The following is a 23,677-nucleotide window of genomic DNA, read 5'->3' on the forward strand; positions in this document are numbered from 1 at the left end:
AACACAGGTGCCGGCAATCATACATTAAGAGGGAAGTCCAGAAGCAGAGCATTGTGTCCCTCCTGGAGAGGGTAATGTTGGGAGGTATGACAATAGTAATAAAACAAGACTATGTATTAAAACAGATAAAAGGTAAGATAACCCTGTATGCAAGTTTACAACAGATAGAAATTGAATACATGGTGTTAAGGCCCGTATTCACGGGCTGATGTGGGAGAGATGTGTGCTGAGCGAACCGCTCAGCACACATCTCTCCCACCGCTCAGCACAGCGCGACGTGTGCAGAGCGTGCGGGGGGAAATGGGGTGGGGGGGCGCTCATTTCACCCAGCGACCTGCTAGATTGGCCTGCACCAGCGATAGCGATGCGCGGGGCTGCGCATCGCTATCGCTGTAGGGGGTACACACGGAGCGATCATGCTTAAAATCTAAGCAAGATAGTCAGATTGCTTAGATTATCGCTCCTTTATAAACAACACTATGCACACTGGTCCATCAAGACTGCAATATGAACAGTAGTACAATCTGAGTGAACTGTGTAGAACAGTGATCAAAAGCAGCCCTGAGTCTTCACCTGTGGCAGCAGGCTAATTCCTGCTTTAATGACACATTTGTTATAGCTTGTAATACTCGTTTAAAATGTATTCTGAAAGGTTATTACACATAGGATTAGATTTCCTTTCATTAACTGTATTGCAAGGGTAATATGCAGCCTTCTTGAAGGACAGTGAACTACAGATGCAGCCACTGAACTGTAACTTGTTGCCCATTAATGATGTAGAGCAGGGCTCAACAAATCCCAGGGCGGGGTAAGGCCGCCATGGCGACTAAAATTTTAATCCTGGCGACCGGATTTTAGGAGAGCCAACTTGTCAAATAGCAGCGCCTCCAAGACACAAGGCTGGCGCTCTCATTGGTGGTCAGCAGGAAGCCCAGCCTCTACTCTAGTCTAGTGCTGCCTGCCTCTCAGTAGCAGGATCCTTTAGCACTGCCAGCTACACCTACTATTCCCCCCGCACCGCGGCTTCCTCTCACCGGGACTACAGACTGGTGTTGACAGGTACAGTCACTGCTGTCACAATCCTGTGGCGCAATGAAATAGACAAGATTATACAATAGTTAGCAGCGAAGTAACCCCTGTACGTAGTTTGGGTAGTATTACAGTAAGTATACATACTGGTTCAGTGCAATGTTACAGTAGGTGTGTATAATAATTCAATACTGTCAATAATAGAAGAACTAAAACAGTATTTCTAATGCAGTTTATTTGATTGAACATGTATTATTTCATAACATCTCATATGGTGAGTGCCATACAGCGTTCACAACATACAATAGAAATGGAACTTGAAATAGGGTAACTGGTGTTGTGTTACCCTATTTCAAGTTCCACTTCTATTGTATGTTGTGAACACTGTGTATGCTGCAATATTACCCCCTCCTTATTTTCTGCACTCACCATATGAGATGTTATAAAATATGTGCTCAACCAAATAAACTGCACTTATACCGTTTTAGCTTTATTATCATTGGCAATATTGAATCAGTATATACACACACATCTACTGTATTATTGCACATAACCAGTATGTAGTGTTCACGCTAGGCTGTTTTAGCAGGGCGCCGCGCCCTGCCCGATTTTTTAAGGGCAAAATCCACCCTGCCCTTTCTGCAGCACCCTGCTAAACAGCCTGCCTGCTTCCTTCTCTCCCAGCCTGTAAAGATCCATTCATGCTGTTGGAGAGAGTTTGGGGAAAGCCCAGCCTCTCCATAGGTGCTGGGCAGGCCCCGAACAGTGATGCCGCCGGCCGCCCATGCCCCCTGTAATAACGTCTGTGGGCCGCACCGGCCACTTCAATGACGTAGAATGGCCATGCCCCCTTTTTGGCTGCGCGCGCACACACACATGTTCCCCGCAGTCCGACGCCTTGCCCTGCTCGATTCCTGGAGTGAACACTAGTATGTATACATATTTACTGTAATACTGCACTATCTACAGGGACTAGAGCGCTGCTAACTATTGTTTAATCCTGTTATCCTCACAACGTGGGCATCTTAGCCAAGCAGCAGTTGACACCTATTTCTTTCTATGAAGAGACAAGCCCTGTGTGGCCTACACTTAACATGGCTCCTAGCACAATGTTTAAAGCTAAAGAGTTGCATGTATTCAGCTAACACACACTGATACTGGTGACACAGTTGCAGGTGTTCAGGGAATATAAGGTCATGCTTGTTGGTTGGCAAATGTGTCTATGTTTTCCACATAATACTGTTTATAGCAATCCAGATGTCACTGTTGGCTCTACAGGTGAAACAGGAGTAAATTGTAGTTGCGTTTGCCCTGTAATTGCCAGCAGGCAGGATGGAGTGACAAACCAGGCTGGATCGCAAAATGGCACCAAATGATTGGTTAGGTTTCCAGCTTTAACCCTGTGCTGTACCACTTGCAGCTCAGTGGTGATTAACCAAGATGGTATTATACAATACTAAGTATGTTACAGTTGCAGAACTTTTCTACAAAATTCAACCTGGGAGAAGTGCATGAAAAAAGGAAACCATCCTGGACCAAAGGTCGTGACAACCAAGATAGCAGGCCTATATACAAGGCTGTTAGTGTACATAAAAGGAAAGTACTGAAGATTTTTAAGGTGTCAAATGGATGACTTTTGCACTTTTTTTTATGTTTTTTATTAATGTTTGAAAAATTATAGCAGGCCGGCTTCCAGACTTAACCACCTTCCTTGGAATGTCCCCCCTTGAGTGACTGCGCCTCAGCCCCGGAGTCTCGCATCCGTGGTTAGAAGAACCCAGTCCTGAATCCCGAACCTGCGGCCCTCCAGAAGGTGAGGCAATTGGAGCCACCAGAGGAGTGAAATCCTGGCCTTTGGCGACAGACGAATTCTCTGGTACATGTGCAGATGATATCCTGACCACTTGTCCAGGAGATCCAGTTGGAAGGCCCGAGCATGGAACCTCCCGTACTGGAGAGCCTCATAAGAAGCCACCATCTTCCCCAAAAGGCGAATGCATTGATGAACAGACACCCAGGCTGGCTTCAGGACATCCCGGACCATTGTTTGTATCACCAACGCCTTTTCCTGTGGAAGATACACCCTCTGCACCTCCATGTCGAGGATCATCCCCAGAAAAGACAACCTCCGGGTTGGTTCCAAATGAGATTTTGGAAGGTTCAGAATCCAACTCTGAGTAGGCGGGTTGTGAGTACAATGGACTGCAACAGCTCCTCCTTGGACAATGCCTTTATCAGTAGATCGTCAAGATACGGAATGATGTTCACCCCGTTTTCGGAGTAGAACTATCATCTCCGCCATCACCTTGGCGAACACCCTTGGTGCTGTAGAGAGGCCGAATGGCAGGGCCTGGAACTGGAAATGACAGTCCAGTAATGCAAAACGGAGATGAGCCTTATGCGGTAGCCAAATCGGAATGTGGAGGTACGCATCCTTGATATCCAGGGATACTAGGAATTCCCCCTCTTCCAGACCAGATATCACGGTCCTGAGAGACGCCATTTTGAACTTGAACTTCATCAGAAAAGGGTTCAGTGATTTAAGGTTCAGAATGAGCCTGACCAAACCATCCGGTTTCGGTACCAAGAAAAAGGTTCGAATAGTAACCCGTGGCTTGCAAATGAGGAGGTACTGGCACAATGACCTGTGCCTCCACCAACTTCTGTACCGCTGCTTGTAGGACAGTCCTGTCCGCCAGCAGAACTGGCAAGCCCGATTTGAAATATCGGTGAGAAGGGAGATTTTGAAATTCCAACCCGTATCCCTGGGAAACAATCTGTCACCCAGGGATCCAGGCCGGACGATACCCAGACGTGACTGAACTGTCTGAGCCTCGCTCCCACTAGCCCCACCTGCAGGCCACGCGGTCCACCGTCATGCGGAGGACGTCGGCGTACTGGAAGCAGGCTTCGTTTCCTGGGAACCTGCCACAGCAGGTTTCTTGGATTTAGCTCGACATCACCTAAAAAAGGTATTGGACGGTCTGGCCTTTCTAGGCTTGTTAGGCCGAAAGGACTGTGATGCTGATTAAGAGAAGGATTTCTTCGGAGCAGGTGCAGCTGAGGGAAGGAACGGAGACTTACCCGCTGTTGCCGTGGATATCCACGCATCCAAAGCTTCCCCAAAGAGAGCCTGACCTGTGTAGGCTAGGGACTCCACACTTTTCCTGGATTCCGTGTCAGCAGACCACTGGCGCAGCCACAGTCCCCGATGAGCTGAAACAGACATGGGAGAGATCCCCGCAGCCATGGAACCCAGGTCTTTCATGGATTCTACCATAAAACCTGCTGAATCGTGAATGTTACGCAAAAAACAATTCAACATCACCCTTATCCATTGTATCCAAATCCTCAAGTAAGGTGCCTGACCATTTTATTATAGCTTTTGCAAACCATGCACTAGCGTAATATGGCCCCCGAAGCGGTGTACATTGAATTAAGTGTATTACCAAATTTTTCGATCAGCCGGCTCCTTTAAGGCAGTAGAACCCAGAAAAGGTAAAACCACCTTTTTGGAGAGTCTGGACACAGTTGCGTCAACAATTGGTGGGCTTTCCCATTTTTTCCTATCCTACTCAGGAAAAGGAAACGCCACCAGGACCCTTTTAGGGATCTGGAATTTCTCAGGGTTTTTCCATCCTTTCTCAAATATAGCATTTAATTCCTTTGACGCAGGGAAGGTTAGCGAGGCTTTCTTATTTTCAGTGAAAAAAGCCTCCTCAACCTGCTCAGGTGTTGTATCATTAATATTCAATACATCCCTGATAGAGGCTATCATCAATTGCACCCCCTTTGCAAGAGAGGCAGACCCCCGCAACACATCCCCAGTACAGTCTGTGGTATCAGAATCGGTATCCGTGTCACCTTGTATGACATGAACAAGCGCACGTTTGTGGGGGTATATAGCGGGGTTCCGGTATAAAAGATAGTGTCTAGTTAGACAGACATAAGGTCGACAGGGTCAAAAGGGTCGACAGGGTCAAAAGGGTCGACACCATGTTTTTTGCATTTTTGTGGTTTGTGTGGATAGTTTTGTCATCTGGGACCCCCAATTGTAGAAAGACATACGCTCACCAAAAGGTTTATAAGCAACTCTATGCCGACATGGATAAAGTATGAAATAGTCCAAAAACATGTTACATTAAAAAAAAAACATTTGTCTATCTTTCTCATGTCGTCCTTTTGACCCTGTCGACCTTTTGACCCTGTCGACCTAATGTCTGTCTAACATATGGTGTCTATCTATTGACTGTCTAACTAGACACTATCTATCAAACAGATACCATATAGCGGAGCGTCCTGAGGTACCAGAATCAGGCCATACTGCCATAGAGTTCTGTAATACCTGGGTTTGCTGATTCATTACTTGCAACCCTATCTGAAATCTGAGAAATCCAAGATTTGATAGAGGAAAACAACTCAGGTTCCCTTGCTGGAATCTGTGCTAAACCAGTGCTATCCTGACTACATGAAATGGGATCATCCTGGGAGGACATATCCTCCGCAGCATATGACACAGTGTCCCTGGACATAGCTAAAGGAGACCACAAAACACCCCCACACACAAACACACACACAGGGGAGGGCAGACCGAGTCCCCCCCCCACCCCCCCAAGAATGGCAAGAGAGACACAGATTGAAGCCAACCCCCACACACAGCCCTTTTAACCAAAGGGAGACCCCTTGTCAGCGCTGACTGTGCACCATAATAGGATACACAGTCGTATTGCAGCCTCCCCCACTCTTCTACATCCCCCTGGTACCGTGAGAGATAGTTGGAGTTGCTGTGGAGGGACCTTCTTTCTCCTGATCAGCACTGTGCAGGAAGGAAAATGGCACGGAATGCTGCTGGGTCCGCTCTGAGAAGCCCCGCCCCCAAAATGTCGCTGTCTTCCCGCTCTTCATCTGATTATACTGGCCGGAGGATTGATGCTGGCTGAGATCCTGGGACCCCGACAGGCTTTTTGACCAGTGTAGGGTGTAAGCGCTGGCTCAGGGCGCCCCTCAACGCACCGAACTATGTAGCGCTGAGCAATCCTGGAGCGCAGTTAATACTGCGCTCCTACCCTGCTGCTGCCATCTTCAAACCAGCCCCCCGCTTGCAAGGGGGGGGTCGGTGTCTTACTCGCCACAATCTTCAGCTCTGTAAAGGGGTGGCGGCATGCTACTGTGGTGGGCGATCCCCTGTGGCGGGGAGCGATCTATCCTCTCAGGAGCTCGGTGTACTGTCAGCGGAGATAGTGGCTCAGACCCCGCAGGACGGACACTACTCTCCCTCCCCCCCCCCCCCCCCCCCCCCCCTTAGTCTCACGCTGCAGGAAGGCTGTTGCCAGCAGCCTCCCTGTAAAATAAAAAAACTCCAAAATAACTTTTTTCTAGAAAAGCTCTGGAGAGCTCCCCTAGCTGTGCCGGCTCCTCCGGGCACATTTTCTAAACAGAGTCTGGTAGGAGGGGCATAGAGGGAGGAGCCAGCCCACACTCTCAAACTCTTGAAGTGCCAATGGCTCCTGGTGGACCAGTCTATACCCCATGGTACTAATTTGGACCCCAGCATCCTCTAGGACGTAAGAGAAATGTACATTTTTCGCATCCGATGTTGTTTCACCTCTAATTGGATACCCTCCTATGTGTGCATGTGTACATAGGGCCTAATTCAGACCTGATTGCAGCAGCAAAATTGTTCTCTAATGGGCAACACCATGGGCCTAATTCAGACCTGATCGCTGCTGTGCGTTTTCGCACAGCGGGCGATCAGGTCTGAACTGCGCATGCGCCACAGTGCACCAACACATGCCAGAGATGCTATCGGCATTTCTGACCAATTGACAGGCAGAGGTGTCAGTTAGGCGGGAGGGGGCGGGCCGGCGGTGTTGGGCCGAATTTTTGGGGGTACGGTCCGGGCAACGCAGGCATGGCCAAACCATGCCGGGGGCAGGCCGCGCCGTGACATCACACGGAGCCGCTGCAACCCGGAGAGCTACTCTTCAGGTACAAAAGCATCGCCGCCGTGCAGGTGGGGCAGATATAACGTGCAGACGGAGTTAGATTTGGGTGGGTTATTATGTTTCTGTGCAGGGTAAATACTGGCTGCTTTATTTTTACACTAATTTAGACTACAGTTTGAACACACCCCACCCAAAACTAACTCTATCTGCACGTTATATCTGACCCCTCCCCCCCCTGCAGTGCACATGGTTTTGCCCATTATAGAACAAATTTGCTGCTGCGATCAGATCTGAATTGGGCCCGTAGTCCAGAAAACTTCTGCACATTCACTTAGTGAAAAATTCCATATGACATTTGGCCCTGAATTGTTTTGTACTGTTAAGTCATGTTTTCTTGTTTGCTCATTTGTTATTTGATATGGAAGGCGTTGCGGAACCCTTGTGGTGTGAGATATTATATAATAAATGATGAGGTGAGGAGAGACTGGATGGTGGGTGTTATGACTATACAAGTTTCCTTCCGCCAATAAGTAGAACCATAATGACTAATAGAGATTGCCATTTGCGAGATACCTAGGCTGGAACCTGATCTCTAGGTACACATCACACTAATTTAGTATTCTGATTAATGGGGTATATTCAATTAAAGTCGGATCCATTCAGATCAGCATTTGTTGGAATGGATCAGACAAGGGCTATTTAATGACCATCTCAATCAGACTTTAAAAAAGTCAGATTGAGATGAGGGTGCTGAGAGGAGATGGGGGGAGACCAGCGGGAAGAGCAGCGCTATAGCAGCATAGCCGGAGGATGGGGCACCACCGCCAGACCTCACGGCAGCGTCCACCCAGCTCCAGCAAGCGAGACCTTGCTTACTGGAGCCGGGTGGACGCTGCCGTGAGGTCTGGCGGCTGTGCCACATCCTTCTGCTACGCTGCTGTAGCATTGCTCTCCTCCATCGCCCCACTGCTCTCCCGTGTCTCCTCCTCTCAGCTACCACATATCGGATTGTCGGATTTGGCCCCGTTTCCAACAGAAGCATGCGGATCAGTGGCTAATCTGCCGATCCACGTGATTTCCGACAAGTCGGGATAATTTTGGGGTACATTGATTAGGTCAGAATCCATTCCGACCTAAAAAAGCCGAAAATTGCCGTCTTTCCGACAGACGGCAGCTTTCAACTGCAATTGAATATACCCCTAAGCAACAAGGGATGGCAAATACTGCTGACATCATGGTTTATGTGACTTTTCCAATAAGGTGCCATATACTTTAACTTTGCATGTATCATGAATAGTGTGGTGTGGTATAGTACGTATCTGGTGGTGATAATAGTATGTCCTATTACTTTGATACAAATAAAAACACATTTTATGTGCTTTTATATTATTGGGTTTCTAGTTGTATACAAAACTAAAATACTTGCATCCATAAGAACATTTTCAAATGGTTTGCTGTTTAGCGCAGGACTGGAACTAAACTATTCTCTTTCCACACCACAATCTATAGAATTGAGCTCTTCAGTTTTTTTTAAGCTGCACAAAGGTGTAATCTCACTGACAGGCTCTGATAATAATGAAGCAGCAGGCATGTGTGTACGCTTATGTTAGACACCAACACAGTCTGCAGATCAGGCTTGGTTGGGCAGTCACACAGCCATGAGCATTCCTAATAAAAACAAGAATTGCTTCACAGGTCTAGGCTATGTAAAGTGGCTGCCTCACATTCTTATCAACATTTGAACACAAAGCAGGATAATACTTGTCTGGCTGAAAAGATCAACATCTTTGGATAAACAACCAAATCTAGGTGGAACTCAGTCTATATTTTCACAGCATCACAAGATAGACCACGAGTACTTCTTGACAACCCAGAAAGCAGACTATCTGAAACACTGAGAGCAGCTCTATATGAGACTAAGGGGGAGATGTACTAAGCAGTGATAAAAGTGATGGGCCCTACATACTGGGTAGTAATACTGAAAAATATGAACGATCTTGTTCATTAATGAACGAGATACCGTTCATATCTTTCAGTGTGGAGGCACCAGCGATGAACGATGCGCGGCCCCGCGCTCGTTCATCGCTGGTGCCCTGTCGCTTGTGCATGCAGTTGGGAAGACAGGAGAAAAAGACAAAAAAAACTTTTTTGGGAGCACTCTTTTGTTATGTTAGAGATAATGTGTGAAGAAAAATAATAAAACTTAACCTTTAATCAATCCTTAAAATAAAAAACCGTTTTGTCAAAAATTTGAGACTCGTGTCTGTTGTTATGTATGTATAAAAATCTTATTTAACCTTTTTAACAAATGAGGTATAAGATAGTTGAATAGGTGAAAATATCAAAAAAATGATAGAAGATACTAAAAAGTATCTTAAGGTCCCGGGTGTCCAGGGAATCACTGTGTATGCCAGGATTATGGATATCTTTAATAGACAGTATGTGCAGAGCTTCTAAGGTTTCACAAGAGCTAAGGATGGATGTGCTGAATGGACGGGAAGAATGAAAGGACTCCCCTTGGTGATGGTGGGAGGGGGGGGGTTAGTGAAAAAACGGGAGGGGGTTGGGGGTTTGTGGGGGTTGGGAAATGGAGTGGGGGTTGGGAGAGGAAAGATATGGGAGAAGGAAAGAGAGAACCACCACTGATTCTGTACTCAGATGAATCGGTACCACACTGTTTAATTGATTTTTCCAGACAAAAGACTGTTTTGAAAATGGTCTCTTTTCCTTAAAAATTGCCCACTGCACCTGGTATTCTCAGGAGGTTTCCCTTCCTATTACTGACCAGGCCATATCTGCTTAGCTTCCGAGATTGGACAAGATCGGGCGTATTCAGAGTAGTATGGCCGTGGGCCGTTTGATAAAGGAGAAAGATAGGTCACACTCTACTTAGTTTGCGCTTTGCATGGATCAGGAAAAAATGGTCCGAAGGATATTTCCAGAAAGGAGTGTGTGGCAAGAAAAATTTGGAGAAGAGACAGAAATAGTATAGTAGAGAGGTATATAACTCTCTAAAATGAGAAAATCACAGGGGAATCAACACACCGCTCAAGTGATTTCTAGAGGATAGTGTGAAGAAAATATACATTCACAAAATATGTTTTGTATATGGCAGGTTCTGTACAATGGGTATATTAAGAGCTCAAAGCTGGCTCACTCAAAATTATAAAGCAAGTAATCAATGAGAACACTGTAAATGTATATACCAAAGAATGTGCACTATTATTTGCACCATAAATAGGGAACAGGAACAATATAAATATTAAGGAATGTATGTTGCTGTTTGCTCCATAAGTACAGGTAGATCAAAAGGTATAGGTTTAGAGCTCAAGGCTGGCTCACAAGAAACAATACTTGAATCCTATAGCCTCCTGATTGGAGACTAACATCGCATAGTATAGTGATTACTTGCGCCTTGCAGTCTCCTGTTTAGAGGATAACATTATTGAAGACATAACTCATGAAGAAAATAATTTTGAGCTCAGGGCTGGCTCACAAAAACTTCTTGAACCTTAGAAACTGGCATAGCATAGAAGAATATCTTCCAATCTAAAACTACTGTTAGACAATAACATGCAGTAATGGATTAGTTCATGGTAGATAGTATAAGTAATATGTCATAAATTGACATCCATAAGGGCATAAGCGGGGAGATGGTGCACTCAATGAGTAATTTAAACAAAAGTCCTGTAGCTGTAAAAGTGCCTCGCAGGAGTAAATGTCTGTAGGGGAGAGAGTAATAGTCTGGTTGGTGATCGAGGGGTATAATACCGTGACCACGCTGTGTGTTACCACTGTTTGTCCAGATGTCCCTCCGGCCTGCACCCGCTGAATGTGAGAGACGCGGCCGCCCGTTTCCGGACTGGGCGTTGCCGCGGTGACGTCACGGGGGACGTCGCTCGACGTACGTTTCACCTAGGAAGGCTTGATCACGAGAGCCATATCCATCGTCCATATCTGCCTGCACTGCTATGGAGCCGGGTGACAGGGGGAGTGAAGAAACTTCACTCCTCCCATCCCCCCGCCGCCAGGTCGGCCATCGCCTTTACCCGCCGTCGGGTAGTTCGGCAGCGGATCGCAAAGTGTGTAGGGCCCTTTAGTCAGTGGAGAACAAACAAATCAGCATTGACATAACATTTATAATTGCATACTATAATAATATACAGAGCAGCCGATTGGTTGTTATGGGCAACTTTTCCACTGGCTCACTTCTCAACTTTTATCACTGCTTAGTACATCTCACCCTAAGGGGTCTATTTACTAAGCCCTGGGTGAAGATAAAGCACCAGCCAATCGGCTCCTAACTGCCATGTCACCAGCTGTGTTTGAAAAATGGACAGTCAGGAGCCGATTGGCTGATACTTTATTTCCTGCGACTATCTCCATCCAAGGCTTAGTAAATAGATCCCTAAATGGTCTAAAGCAGTGTTTCCCAAATCTAGTTTCTCATACACCACCAACAGCACGTTTTCAGGATTTCTTTGATCATATACAGATCACAGTCTATTTTGTTGGATTATTTGTTTTACACATCTCAGACAGAAACCCTGAAGACACGTTCTACTAAGGTAGGCAAGAATAGTATTGATGAAACCCCGGTTAAAATAAGCTTATATACAGTGTTTGGATGTACTTACATCTTAAATACCATTTTTTAATATAGCAAAGCCCAGATTTAGCTATATAGAAAGTCTTTCATGCAATAAAAGAAAGCCATTTAAAACACTAAAACAGTATTTTGAACAAGGTTTATAGCATATCCTATCGTAGAGCGTCTATTATGTCTTGATGTAAGAAATTTCTATGGGTCCAACTGTAACAGGCTACCTTACTGAAATCTACTGTATACTAGGATATAACTTAAATGCTACTTGTATGTGTACTTCCAGATTTCAGAAAATAAACATAGCACATATTCTTTGATCCTCTTTGGAAACGGGCAGTGGAGGAGTTGTACAGAAACTATTAGAGCTAACCACTGATGTTAATGGCCAGAGCACAGCAGGCATTCTGTGTCGCTCTGGCTGCTCTAAAGGCCCATACACACTTGACGATGCACATGTCGTTAACGACTTCCCTTGAACAGCTGAGCAAATGACATGAGCATACACACTACCAACGACCATTCATCGTTGAAGCATCCAAGCTTAACAGTTTATTAAAATAATGAGCTGGGAACAGGGCTGGTGAACAGTGGCTTGGTCGTTGGTCGTTCACACAATACACATTCAACGACGTCTCTGGTCGGTAACGACCATAGTGGAAATTGAGCATACATGCTCCACAGATAAGCGAGGGTCGTTAACGTCCCGCGGGGCAGCGCATCGGTGGTCGTCAGATGCATACACACTTGACGATATAATGAGCGACATCGTTGAGGAGGGCTGAAATGAACAACGTCGCTCATTTTATCGTCAAGTGTGTATGGGCCTTAAGACTTCATGGCACAGTGCCCAAGAAATATAATGTACAATACCGCACAATGGTGAAGGTGGGTGCATATTCCGGTCATCAGAATGGGAATATGGTAAAAGTCAGCAAATAGGGGGAGCCATATGCGATGTACATCACTCATTAAGTGTAGGGAATTTTTATTTTTTATTCTAAAAGATCATTTCCCTGAACATTGTGTGAAAACAAGCCAAACTGAAAATTGCATTTATCTACAGCCAGCAGGTGACACTATTGCTAAAGCAATTTGCAAGAGAATTAAATGAGACCACTTAAATATAACAAATAGTAAAACAATAAGAACTGTATACATGTTAACCCTGTCTCAGATAATCAAATACAAGGCAAAATAAATATGTACTTGACTTCTAAAATATGAGGATAGCAAACAGAGGACTGAGGCAAACTAGTGAACTTTATTTCAACCCATCAGGGTCAAGTAGAAATCAAGGTTGTATGCATATACAGTGTGTCTGTGTAGTATAATACCCCTGCACTGCAGAAATCATTATGAGGCCCATAGATAAGGGAAATATCACCCCTAGTGGCAGATGTGTTGAGCCTGGAGACGGCATAAGAAAGTGATAAACCAGTGATAAGTGCAAGGTGATAAACACACCAGCCAATCAGCTCCTGTTAATTTACACATTGGAGCTGATTGGCTGGTGCGTTTATCACTTTGCACTTATCACTTTCTTATGCCTTCTCCAGGTAAATACATCTGCCCCTATGTGCCCCACTTATCTGGTTTCACCAGACTACAGTACCAAATACTAAAGAGAGAATTAAGTGCAGCAATAAACACAGATGCAGCAGGCTGTTTGTTATGCTTTATTGAGCTACCTTGTTGCCCATTTTAATTGTGAAGAGAAATAAGCAACCTAAAGCTACTTTGTGGAAATTCAAAATCTTCCAAAACCAAATGTCTAATTTGTGCAGGTACTGCCTAAATAAATACGAATATTGGATGTGACCATCCCTCAAAATAGACTCTAAACCATTAGATACTGTCACTGGTCACCATCTTCACTGGAACCTAAAGGGACAAAGATCACCCAACAATTACGTAAATATACTATTGGCAGTCAAGCGCTAGTTAATGACTTACTTCACTTTTGTTTTAATCAGTCATTTACACCTCTCCCAAATATTAATTCTCCAATTGTCTGTTGCAGAACAGATAAAATGGGGTTCAAAGTAAACAACTTATCAAAAAGGCATCAATTGTCACAATGCTTTAAAAAAAGAAAAAAAAAAAAAAATACACAACCCATGGCCCAGGATGTAATTTAATTAGAGATGTGCGGGTTCGGTTTTACTCTGATTTACTCGGGTTTTTCAGATTTTTCTTATTAGCTATCCAAAACGCGTGACATCCGTGAGCCAATATGAAGCCGTTTTGAGACCCGAGTAAATCCGAACCCGCACATCTCTAAAATTTAATGAAGTCGTTGGCAAGAAGGATAGAAACAGAAGGACATGGAAAAGTAGCACTGCAGTGGTGTTTCTGCCCCAGGTACGGATGTATAAAGTCTTGTGTCATGCCATTTTTACTTTTGTAGGGATTCACCCACACCTAGCTGTCCCATACCCCGACCAAAAGTTCCACCCATTTGTTAGTGAAGTATACCAGCAAATCACAATGAATGAATTGCACTCTGATTTACTGGCAAACTGTACCTACTGCAGAGCTGGGTCGTACAAACGATAAACAAAGTTTTCTCTTATGTGACTATGGGGAACATTTACTAAGCAGTGATAAGAGTGGAGAAGTGAGCCAGTGGAGAAATTTCCCCATCAACCAATCAGCAGCTCTATCATTTTATAGTATGCAAATTATAGATGTTACTTCAGTGATGATTGGTTGCCATGGGCAACTTCTCCGCTCTTATCACTGCTTAGTAAATGTACCCCTAAGGGCAGTATCCTATTAGCAGTGGTGCTTTTCCGCTGCTAATAGGAATGCCAGCATCCTTATCTCCCAATGCCAGCACTTATCCGGAATTATGCTTCGGGCCACCAGAGCCACGAAAACACATGGGGTTGGGAACTTATCCCTGATACCATGTGTTATCGCACGGTCACGGGTCCAATTTTGGCTGATAAAAACAGCCTCTAATTGGGTATCGCGATAACGACTATCGGTCAAACATCGCGATATCTGTACCTTTTTATCAGCCGAAAGAGCATCAGGGCTAAAAGGATACCGCCCTAAGGTGCTGATTGAATTAGCCAAAAGGTTACAGTAATAGATTCAGATATAATGTTTGATATTAAGTTAACAAACTTCATTAATTTTCTCAATAAACAGCCTGCTGCATCTGTGTTTATTGCTGCACTTAATGCTCTCTTTAGTAATCTCTCAACGTGCATACATGTAGACTATTACTGTACATAAATGGTTTCATTAATGTGCTATGCTACGCATTGCTGCTATCTGACACCTTTAGAATGACATTCGTGGCATCTCACGGAAACAAGTGGTATCTGACAGACAAGCAGTCATCTGACCACAGCCCTACATAAAGCTATCAGCTGAAGTTATTTAACATTCTATACATTACATAACAAACAAGTGTTAAGTCAAAGAAGCCACATGAAAAAGTTTTTTACCCTTTTTTCATTTTTTACAAGGAGGTAAAATACCTTGACATGAGTCACGTGCTCTTAAGTACTTTACAAAGAGTAAGGGGTATATTCAATAAATGTCGGAAGCTGCAGTCTTGTCGGGAAGATGGCAGCTTCCGACAGTTTTAGGTCGGAAGGGGTTCCGACCTATTCATTACGGCCCGATTTATTCCAACAAGTTGGGAAACCAGACTTGTCGGAATGAACGCCGATCAGCGTGCATTGTCGGAAGTGGGGCCAAACCCGACAGGTTTTAGCCCCGTTTCCAACAATCTCAATCCGACTTTAAAAAAAAAAAAGTCGTATTGAGAAGTGATCTGAGAGCAGGAGACGGGGGAGCAGCGGGGTGAGCAGGGACCCAGCGGCAGCGTTCACTCGGCTCCAGCAAGTGACGACCCGCTTGCTGGAGCCGGGTAGACGCTGCCGTGAGCCTCCGCTGCTGCTGCCGCTGCTCCCCCGTCTCCTCTCCCCATCCGCTCCCCCCACCGCCGCAGACATCCACTCACCTCCCTGCTCCCCCCTCACCTCCGTTGCCGCTGACCGCTCCCCCTTCTCCCCTCACCCCCGGCGCCGCTGGCCGCTCCCCACTCACCCCCGGCGCCGCTGGCCGCTGCCCACTCACCCCCGGCGCCGCTGGCCGCTGCCCACTCACCCCCGGCGCCGCTACCCATTCACCCCCGGCGCCACTGACCGCTCCCCACTCACCCCCGGCGCCACTGACCGCTCCCCACTCACCCCCGGTGCCACTGACCGCTCTCCACTCACCCCCGGTGCCACTGACCGCTCCCCACTCACCCCCGGTGCCACTGACCACTGCCTCTGCAGTTGCTGTCACCCGCAGCGCTAACAGCAGGTCAGAAAACAGGGAACGGCCAAATCAGACAGTCGGATTTGGCCGCTCTTTTGAATAGGGGTTGTCGGGTCCATTCCGACAACTGCATGTCGGAATGGACCCGACTTATTAAATATACCCCTAAGACTGAGTTATTATATGAAAACCATATCAACATGCAGTAATAGTGTAACCTTAACATTGCTAAATGGATAGTGATGCTTCAAAATAAAAAATATAAGCTACTGATTTTCCAAAATGCAATCTGGGTTTTTTTTTTATGAACACGCAAAATGTTTATTAATAGAGTATAGATGAAGCCAAAGAAATACATGGTGACTTAAACATTTTCTGTACCATTAAAATGTAACAAAACAAAAGCACACTATTTATTCTATGCATGGCTACGTACATTTCCAGTCTCTGATTCCCTACACAGCTAAAGAAACTCCCGCTACATATTCATATAATACCCTAAGGAACTTCCCAAATTCTATATGGTATCGGACTTCCGATACCATATAGAGAAAGCATTCATATGGCACTCCAGACTTATTGTATGCTTTAATATAGCAGAGCTCAAATTCAGGTACAAAATAATTTATGATTTTGTTTAATTGAGACTAAGGAAGCATGGGGATGACTTTTGTAGAAGTCAGAACTGTGCTAAGCCTTTATTAGGTTTCTGTATCACACAACACTATTCTGAAACACCAATCAAAAGACAACAAAGTTAGCAGAGCAAACACAATGGCAGTTCCTGCTCTTTCTATAATACAGCAAATGCAGTTTTGTTTGAATATTAGCAGCAGGCATTTTATACTATGCATTCTTTAGAATATTCAGTAGACATGTTATATTTCCATCTTGGGGGGCAATTCAATTGTGTATGGGCGTCTATTTTTCCCATCTAAACATGATGTTTGGACACCCAGTCAGTATTTAATTGCTTTTGGGCGGCCATGCATATACCACCCAAACATACAGGGTTTCGCTATGTAACATGGCTAAACACAAATAGAGTCCTGCTTTGGGCATAGCAGACATTTCTTCTCACACCAGGAAGCTGCAAGAAGGTCACCCCCTGCAGTTAAGCATCTAAATGGAGCACCCCAGGTACCTCTCACCCACTGTGTATTACATGCTACACATTATTTCTGAGGGTCACCAGTTTACATAAAACTAGCACCTTGGACATGAGTAGCTTCCATTTACATGTGGGTATTAGTAGTGTGTTGTTTTCTCCCAGCTCTAGGCACTGATGACCTGCATGACCTGCAATGGTTTAACCAAGCAAAAAAAAAATTCAATAAAATATTAAATTGTATTATACTATATATCCACATACAAAATAGATTATATTTACAGAATGGTGCATTTGCAGAGTGCAGAGTAATCTATGCATATTATTAAAGTAAAAGAATATTACAGTATCCTTGTCCTAGGACTTGACCTACTTCCATCGATGGTTCTATCTAGTAAGTCTGTTTGCTGATACAGTTCCACTGTTTTTCCACAATCACTTCATCTCCTCCCTGAGCTCTTCTGTCAGCCTAAGATATTAGAATCTTTTTCCAACACAACACTTTGGGGGCATAGCTTAATGGTGAGTGAAAGTGTGCAATGTCATAGGGGTGTGGAAGGTTATCAATGGGGTGGGGAGTGCATGGCCAAGTTCACACACACAATAAATCAGACCTACACACAAAACATAAAACAGCAGCCAACAATTCAGTTTGTTCATGTTCTGCACAGATTATGGATATAATACTATGTCAAGCATATCCACTGCCATGTCCCAGGCATTGATAATCTCTGAAAATTGTTGGTTAGAATTCTTAAAAAGGTAATTGAGTAATCATTCACAAATCAGAAACCTAGAAAATCCACAACTCGCTACCACAATGTGCTGATATAGGATAAAAGCTCAAAGTAGATCATGTCAGCAATGCTTGCAACTATGTAGAATACTGCAAAAAAAAAAGCAAAAAAAAAAAAAAAAGCCTCAAACCTGGGCAGATTTACTGGGCTGGAATGGGAGGACAACTGAAGGCCAACCAGGGCCAATACGAGGAACAACAAAAGCCAATCTGGTTAGCAAACAAAGGGCCAACTTTTCACACATTCTAATATAAATATCACTTTTCTCTGACGTCCTAGTGGATGCTGGGAACTCCGTAAGGACCATGGGGAATAGCGGCTCCGCAGGAGACTGGGCACAACTAAAGAAAGCTTTAGGTCACCTGGTGTGCACTGGCTCCTCCCACTATGACCCTCCTCCAAGCCTCAGTTAGATTTTGTGCCCGGCCGAGGTTGGATGCACACTAGGGGCTCTCCTGAGCTTCTAGAAAGAAAGTATAGAATTAGGTTTTTTATTTTCAGTGAGACCTGCTGGCAACAGGCTCACTGCAGCGAGGGACTAAGGGGAGAAGAAGCGAACCTGCCTGCTTGCAGCCAGCTTGGGCTTCTTAGGCTACTGGACACCATTAGCTCCAGAGGGATCGACCGCAGGCCCAGCCTTGGTGTTCGGTCCCGGAGCCGCGCCTCCGTCCCCCTTACAGAGCCAGAAGCAAGAAGAGGTCCGGAAAATCGGCGGCAGAAGACATCAGTCTTCACCAAGGTAGCGCACAGCACTGCAGCTGTGCGCCATTGCTCCTCATACACACTTCACACTCCGGTCACTGAGGGTGCAGGGCGCTTGGGGGGGGGGGCGCCCTGAGCAGCAATAAAAACACCTTGGCTGGCAAAAATACCACAATATATAGCCCCAGAGGCTATATATGTGGTAAATACCCCTACCAGAATCCAGAAAAAAGCGGGAAAAAAGTCTGCGAAAAAGGGGCGGAGCTATCTCCCTCAGACACACTGGCGCCATTTTCTCTTCACAGTGCAGCTGGAAGAAAGCTCCCCAGGCTCTCCCCTGTAGTTTTCAGGCTCAAAGGGTTAAAAAGAGGGGGGGCACTAAATTTAGGCGCAATATTATATATACAAGCAGCTATTGGGGAAATTTCACTCAGTTATAGTGTTAATCCCCACATTATATAGCGCTCTGGTGTGTGCTGGCATACTCTCTCTCTGTCTCCCCAAAGGGCTGTGTGGGGTCCTGTCCTCAGTCAGAGCATTCCCTGTGTGTGTGCGGTGTGTCGGTACGGCTGTGTCGACATGTTTAATGAGGAGGCTTATATGGTGACGGAGCAGATGCCGATAAATGTGATGTCGCCCCCTGTGGGGCCGACACCAGAGTGGATGGTTAGGTGAAAGGTATTAACCGATAGTGTCAACTCCTTACATAAAAGGGTGGATGACGTAACAGCTGTGGGACAGCCGGCTTCTCAGTCCGCGCCTGCCCAGGCGTCTCAAAGGCCATCAGGGGCTCAAAAACGCCCGCTCACTCAGATGGCAGACACAGATGTCGACACGGAGTCTGACTCCAGTGTCGACAAGGTTGAGACATATACACAATCCACTAGGAACATCCGTGACTTGATCCCGGCAATAAAAAAAATAAGAATTTACTCACCGGTAATTCTATTTCTCGTAGTCCGTAGTGGATGCTGGGAACTCCGTAAGGACCATGGGGAATAGCGGGCTCCGAAGGAGGCTGGGCACTCTAGAAAGATCTTAGACTACCTGGTGTGCACTGGCTCCTCCCACTATGACCCTCCTCCAAGCCTCAGTTAGGTACTGTGCCCGGACGAGCGTACACAATAAGGAAGGATATTGAATCCCGGGTAAGACTCATACCAGCCACACCAATCACACCGTACAACTCGTGATATGAAACACAGTTAACAGTATGAAACAATAGAGCCTCTCAACAGATGGCTCAACAATAACCCGATTTAGTTAACAATAACTATGTACAAGTAATGCAGATAAACCGCACTTGGGATGGGCGCCCAGCATCCACTACGGACTACGAGAAATAGAATTACCGGTGAGTAAATTCTTATTTTCTCTAACGTCCTAGTGGATGCTGGGAACTCCGTAAGGACCATGGGGATTATACCAAAGCTCCCAAACGGGCGGGAGAGTGCGGATGACTCTGCAGCACCGAATGAAAGAACTCCAGGTCCTCCTCAGCCAGGGTATCAAATTTGTAGAATTTTGCAAACGTGTTTGCCCCTGACCAAGTAGCTGCTCGGCAAAGTTGTAAAGCCGAGACCCCTCGGGCAGCCGCCCAAGATGAGCCCACCTTCCTTGTGGAATGGGCATTGACAGATTTTGGCTGTGGCAGGCCTGCCACAGTATGTGCAAGCTGAATTGTACTACAAATCCAACGAGCAATAGTCTGCTTAGAAGCAGGAGCACCCAGCTTGTTGGGTGCATATAGGATAAACAGCGAGTCAGATTTTCTGACTCCAGCCGTCCTGGAAACATATATTTTCAGGGCCCTGACAACGTCTAGCAACTTGGAGTCCTCCAAATCCTTAGTAGCCGCAGGCACCACAATAGGCTAGTTCAGGTGAAACGCTGACACCACCTTAGGGAGAAACTGGGGACGAGTCCTCAATTCTGCCCTATCCATATGGAAAATCAAATAAGGGCTTTTACAAGACAAAGCCGCCAATTTTGATACTCGCCTGGCAGAAGCCAAGGCAAATAACATAACCACCTTCCATGTGAGATATTTCAGATCCACGGTTTTTAGTGGTTCAAACCAAAGTGATTTTAAGAAAACTCAACACCACGTTGAGATCCCAAGGTGCCACAGGAGGCACAAACGGGGGCTGACTATGCAGCACTCCTTTTATAAATGTCTGAACTTCAGGTACTGAAGCTAGTTCTTTTTTGAAAGAAAATCGACAGAGCCGAGATCTGTACCTTAATGGAACCCAATTTAAGGCCCATAGTCACTCCTGCTTGCAGGAAATGCAGAAATCGACCTAGTTGAAATTCCTCTGTTGGGGCCCTTTCGGCCTCACACCATGCAACATATTTTCGCCATATGCGGTGATAATGAGTTGCTGTAACCTCTTTCCTGGCTTTAGTAAGCGTAGGAATTACTTCCTCCGGAATACCCTTTTCCTTCAGGATCCGGCGTTCAACCGCCATGCCGTCAAACGCAGCCGCGGTAAGTCTTGGAACAGACAGGGCCCCTGCTGCCGCAGGTCCTGACTGAGTGGCAGAGGCCATTGGTCCTCTGATATAAATTCTTGAAGTTCTGGGTACCAAGCTCTTCTTGGCCATCCACGAGTATCGTTCTTACTCCTCGCCTTCTTATTATTCTCAGTACCTTTGGTATGAGAGGCAGAGGGGAGAACACCTAAACCGACTGGTACACCCACGGTGTTACCAGAGCGTCCATAGCTATCGCCTGAGGGTCCCTTGACCTGGAGCAATATCTTTTATAGCTTTTTGTTAAGGCGGGACGCCATCATGTCCACCTGTGGCCTTTCCCAATGGTGTACAATCCTATTGGAAGACTTCTGGAGGAAGTCCCCATTCTCCCGGGTGGAGGTCGTGTCTGTTGAGAAGATCTGCTTCCCAGTTGTCCACTCCGGGAATGAACACTGCTGACAGTGCTAACACATGATTTTCCGCCTATCGGAGAATCCTTGTGGCTTCTGCCATCGCCATCCTGCTTTTTGTGCCGCCCTGTTGATTACATGGGCGACTGCCGTGATGTTGTCTGATTGGATCAGTACCGGCTGGTTTTGAAGCAGAGGCCTTGCTGGCCTCAGGGCATTGTAAATGGCCCTCAGATCCAGAATATTTATGTGTAGGGAAATAACCTGACTTGACCAAAGTCCCTGGAAGTTTCTTCCCTATGTGACTGCCCCCCAGCCTCAAAGGCTGGAATCCATGGTCACTAGGACCTAGTCCTGTATGCCGAACCTGCGGCCCTCTTGAAGATGGGCACTCTGCAGCCACCACAGTAGAGATACCCTGGTCCTTGGAGACAGGGTTATCAGCCTATGCATCGGAAGATGCGATCCGGACCACTTGTCCAACAGGTCCCTCTGAAAAGTTCTTGTATGGAACCTGCCTAATGGGATTGCTTCGTAAGAAGCTAGCATTTTTCCCAGGACTCGCGTGCAATGATGCACCGCTACCTATTTTGGTTTCAGGAGGTCTCTGACTAGAGATGACAACTCCTTGGCTTTCTCCTCCGGGAGAAACACTATTTCTGGTTTATGTCCAGAACCATCCCCAGGAACAGTAGACGTGTCATAGGAACCAGCTGTGACTTTGGACTGTTTAGAATCCACCTATGCTGTTGTAGCACTTTCCAAAATAGTGCTACCCCGACTACCAACTGCTCCTTGGACCTCGCCCTTATAACGAGATTGTCCAATTACGGGATAATTACAACTCCCTTTTTTTGAAGGAGTATCATCATTTCGGCCATTACCTTGATAAAACACCCTCGGTGCCATGTACAGTCCAAACGGCAGTGTCTGGACTTGGTAATGGTAATCCTGTACCACAAATCTGAGGTACTCCTGGCGAGGATGGTAAATGGGGACATGCAGGTAAGCATCCTTGATGTCCCGGGATACCATGTAATCCCCCTCGTCCAGGCTTGCAATAACCGCCCTGAGCGATTCCATCTTGAACTTGAATTTTTTTATGTTCAAGGATTTTAAATATAAAATGGGTCACACCGAACCATGCGGTTTCGGTACCCCAACCCGTGTGGAATAGTAACCCCGTCCTTGTTGAAGTAGGGGCACCTTGAGTATTACCTGCTGGGAATACCGCTTATTAATTGCCTCTAGCACAGCCTCCCTGCTTGAGGGAGTTGTCAGCAAGGCATATTTTAGGAAACGGCTGGGGGGGAGACATCTCTAATTCCAGCTTGTACCCCTGAAATACTACTTGGAAGAAACAGGGATCCACCTGTGAGCGAGCCCACTAATTGCTGAAATTTTTGAGGCGGCCCCCCACCGTACCTGGCTACACCTGTGGAGCACCCGCGTCATGGTGTGTACTCACAGGAGGCGGGGGAAGAATCTTGATTCTGGGAACAGGCTGACTGGTGCAGCTTTTTCCCTCTACCCTTGTCTCTGTACAGAAAGGAAGCGCCATTTGACCCGCTTGCTTTTCTGAAGCCGAAAGGACTGTACCTTTTTCTGTGAGGAAACCTGAGGTAAAATTATTTCTTCCCAGCAGTTGCTGTGGATACGAGGTCCCAGAGACCATCCCCAAATAATTCCTCACTCTTATAAGGCTCTCTATGCGCTTTTTAAGTCAGCATCACCTGTCCAGTGACAGGTCTCTAATACCCTCCTGACAGAATGGACATTACATTTATTTTGGATGCCAGCCGGCAAAATATCCCTCTGTGCATCCCCCATATATAAGACAACGTCTTTAATATGTTTTTATGTTTGCCAACTATTATCCCTGTTTGACAGGGTCACCAACCACGCTGCAGCAGCACTATCTGCAGGTCTCAGTCTAGTACCTGAGTGTGTAAATACAGACTTCAGGATAGCCTCCTGTTTTTTTTATCAACAGGTACCTATTAAAGTGGCCGTATCCTAAGACGGCAGTGCCACCTTTTTTGACAAACGTGTGAGCGCATTATCCACCCTAGGGGATATCTCCCAGCGCAACTTATCCTCCTGGCGGGAAAGGGTACGCCATCAGTAACTTTTTATAAATTACCAGTTTCTTAACGGGGGAACCCACGCTTTTCACACACTTCATTTATTCATCTGATGGGGGAACAAAACACTGCCTGTTTTTTCTCCCCAAACCTAAAACCCATTTATAGAGGTTAAAGTCAGAAATGTATAACACATTTTTTATTGCCGGGATCAAGTCACGGATTGGATTGTGTATA

General features: G+C 45.9%; 1 protein-coding gene and 1 pseudogene across 4 annotated transcripts in view; both read right to left on the reverse strand.

Moving 5' to 3' along the window:
• The window catches only part of NUDT4 (nudix hydrolase 4), a 109,626-nt gene that overhangs the window by 56,656 nt on the left and 29,293 nt on the right, over window positions 1-23,677 (reverse strand). The window lies entirely within an intron of this gene.
• On the reverse strand, window positions 9,711-9,828 carry LOC134937492 (5S ribosomal RNA; annotated as a pseudogene).

This window comes from Pseudophryne corroboree, chromosome 6, assembly GCF_028390025.1.
Source record: "Pseudophryne corroboree isolate aPseCor3 chromosome 6, aPseCor3.hap2, whole genome shotgun sequence".
NCBI classification, from domain to species: domain Eukaryota; kingdom Metazoa; phylum Chordata; class Amphibia; order Anura; family Myobatrachidae; genus Pseudophryne; species Pseudophryne corroboree.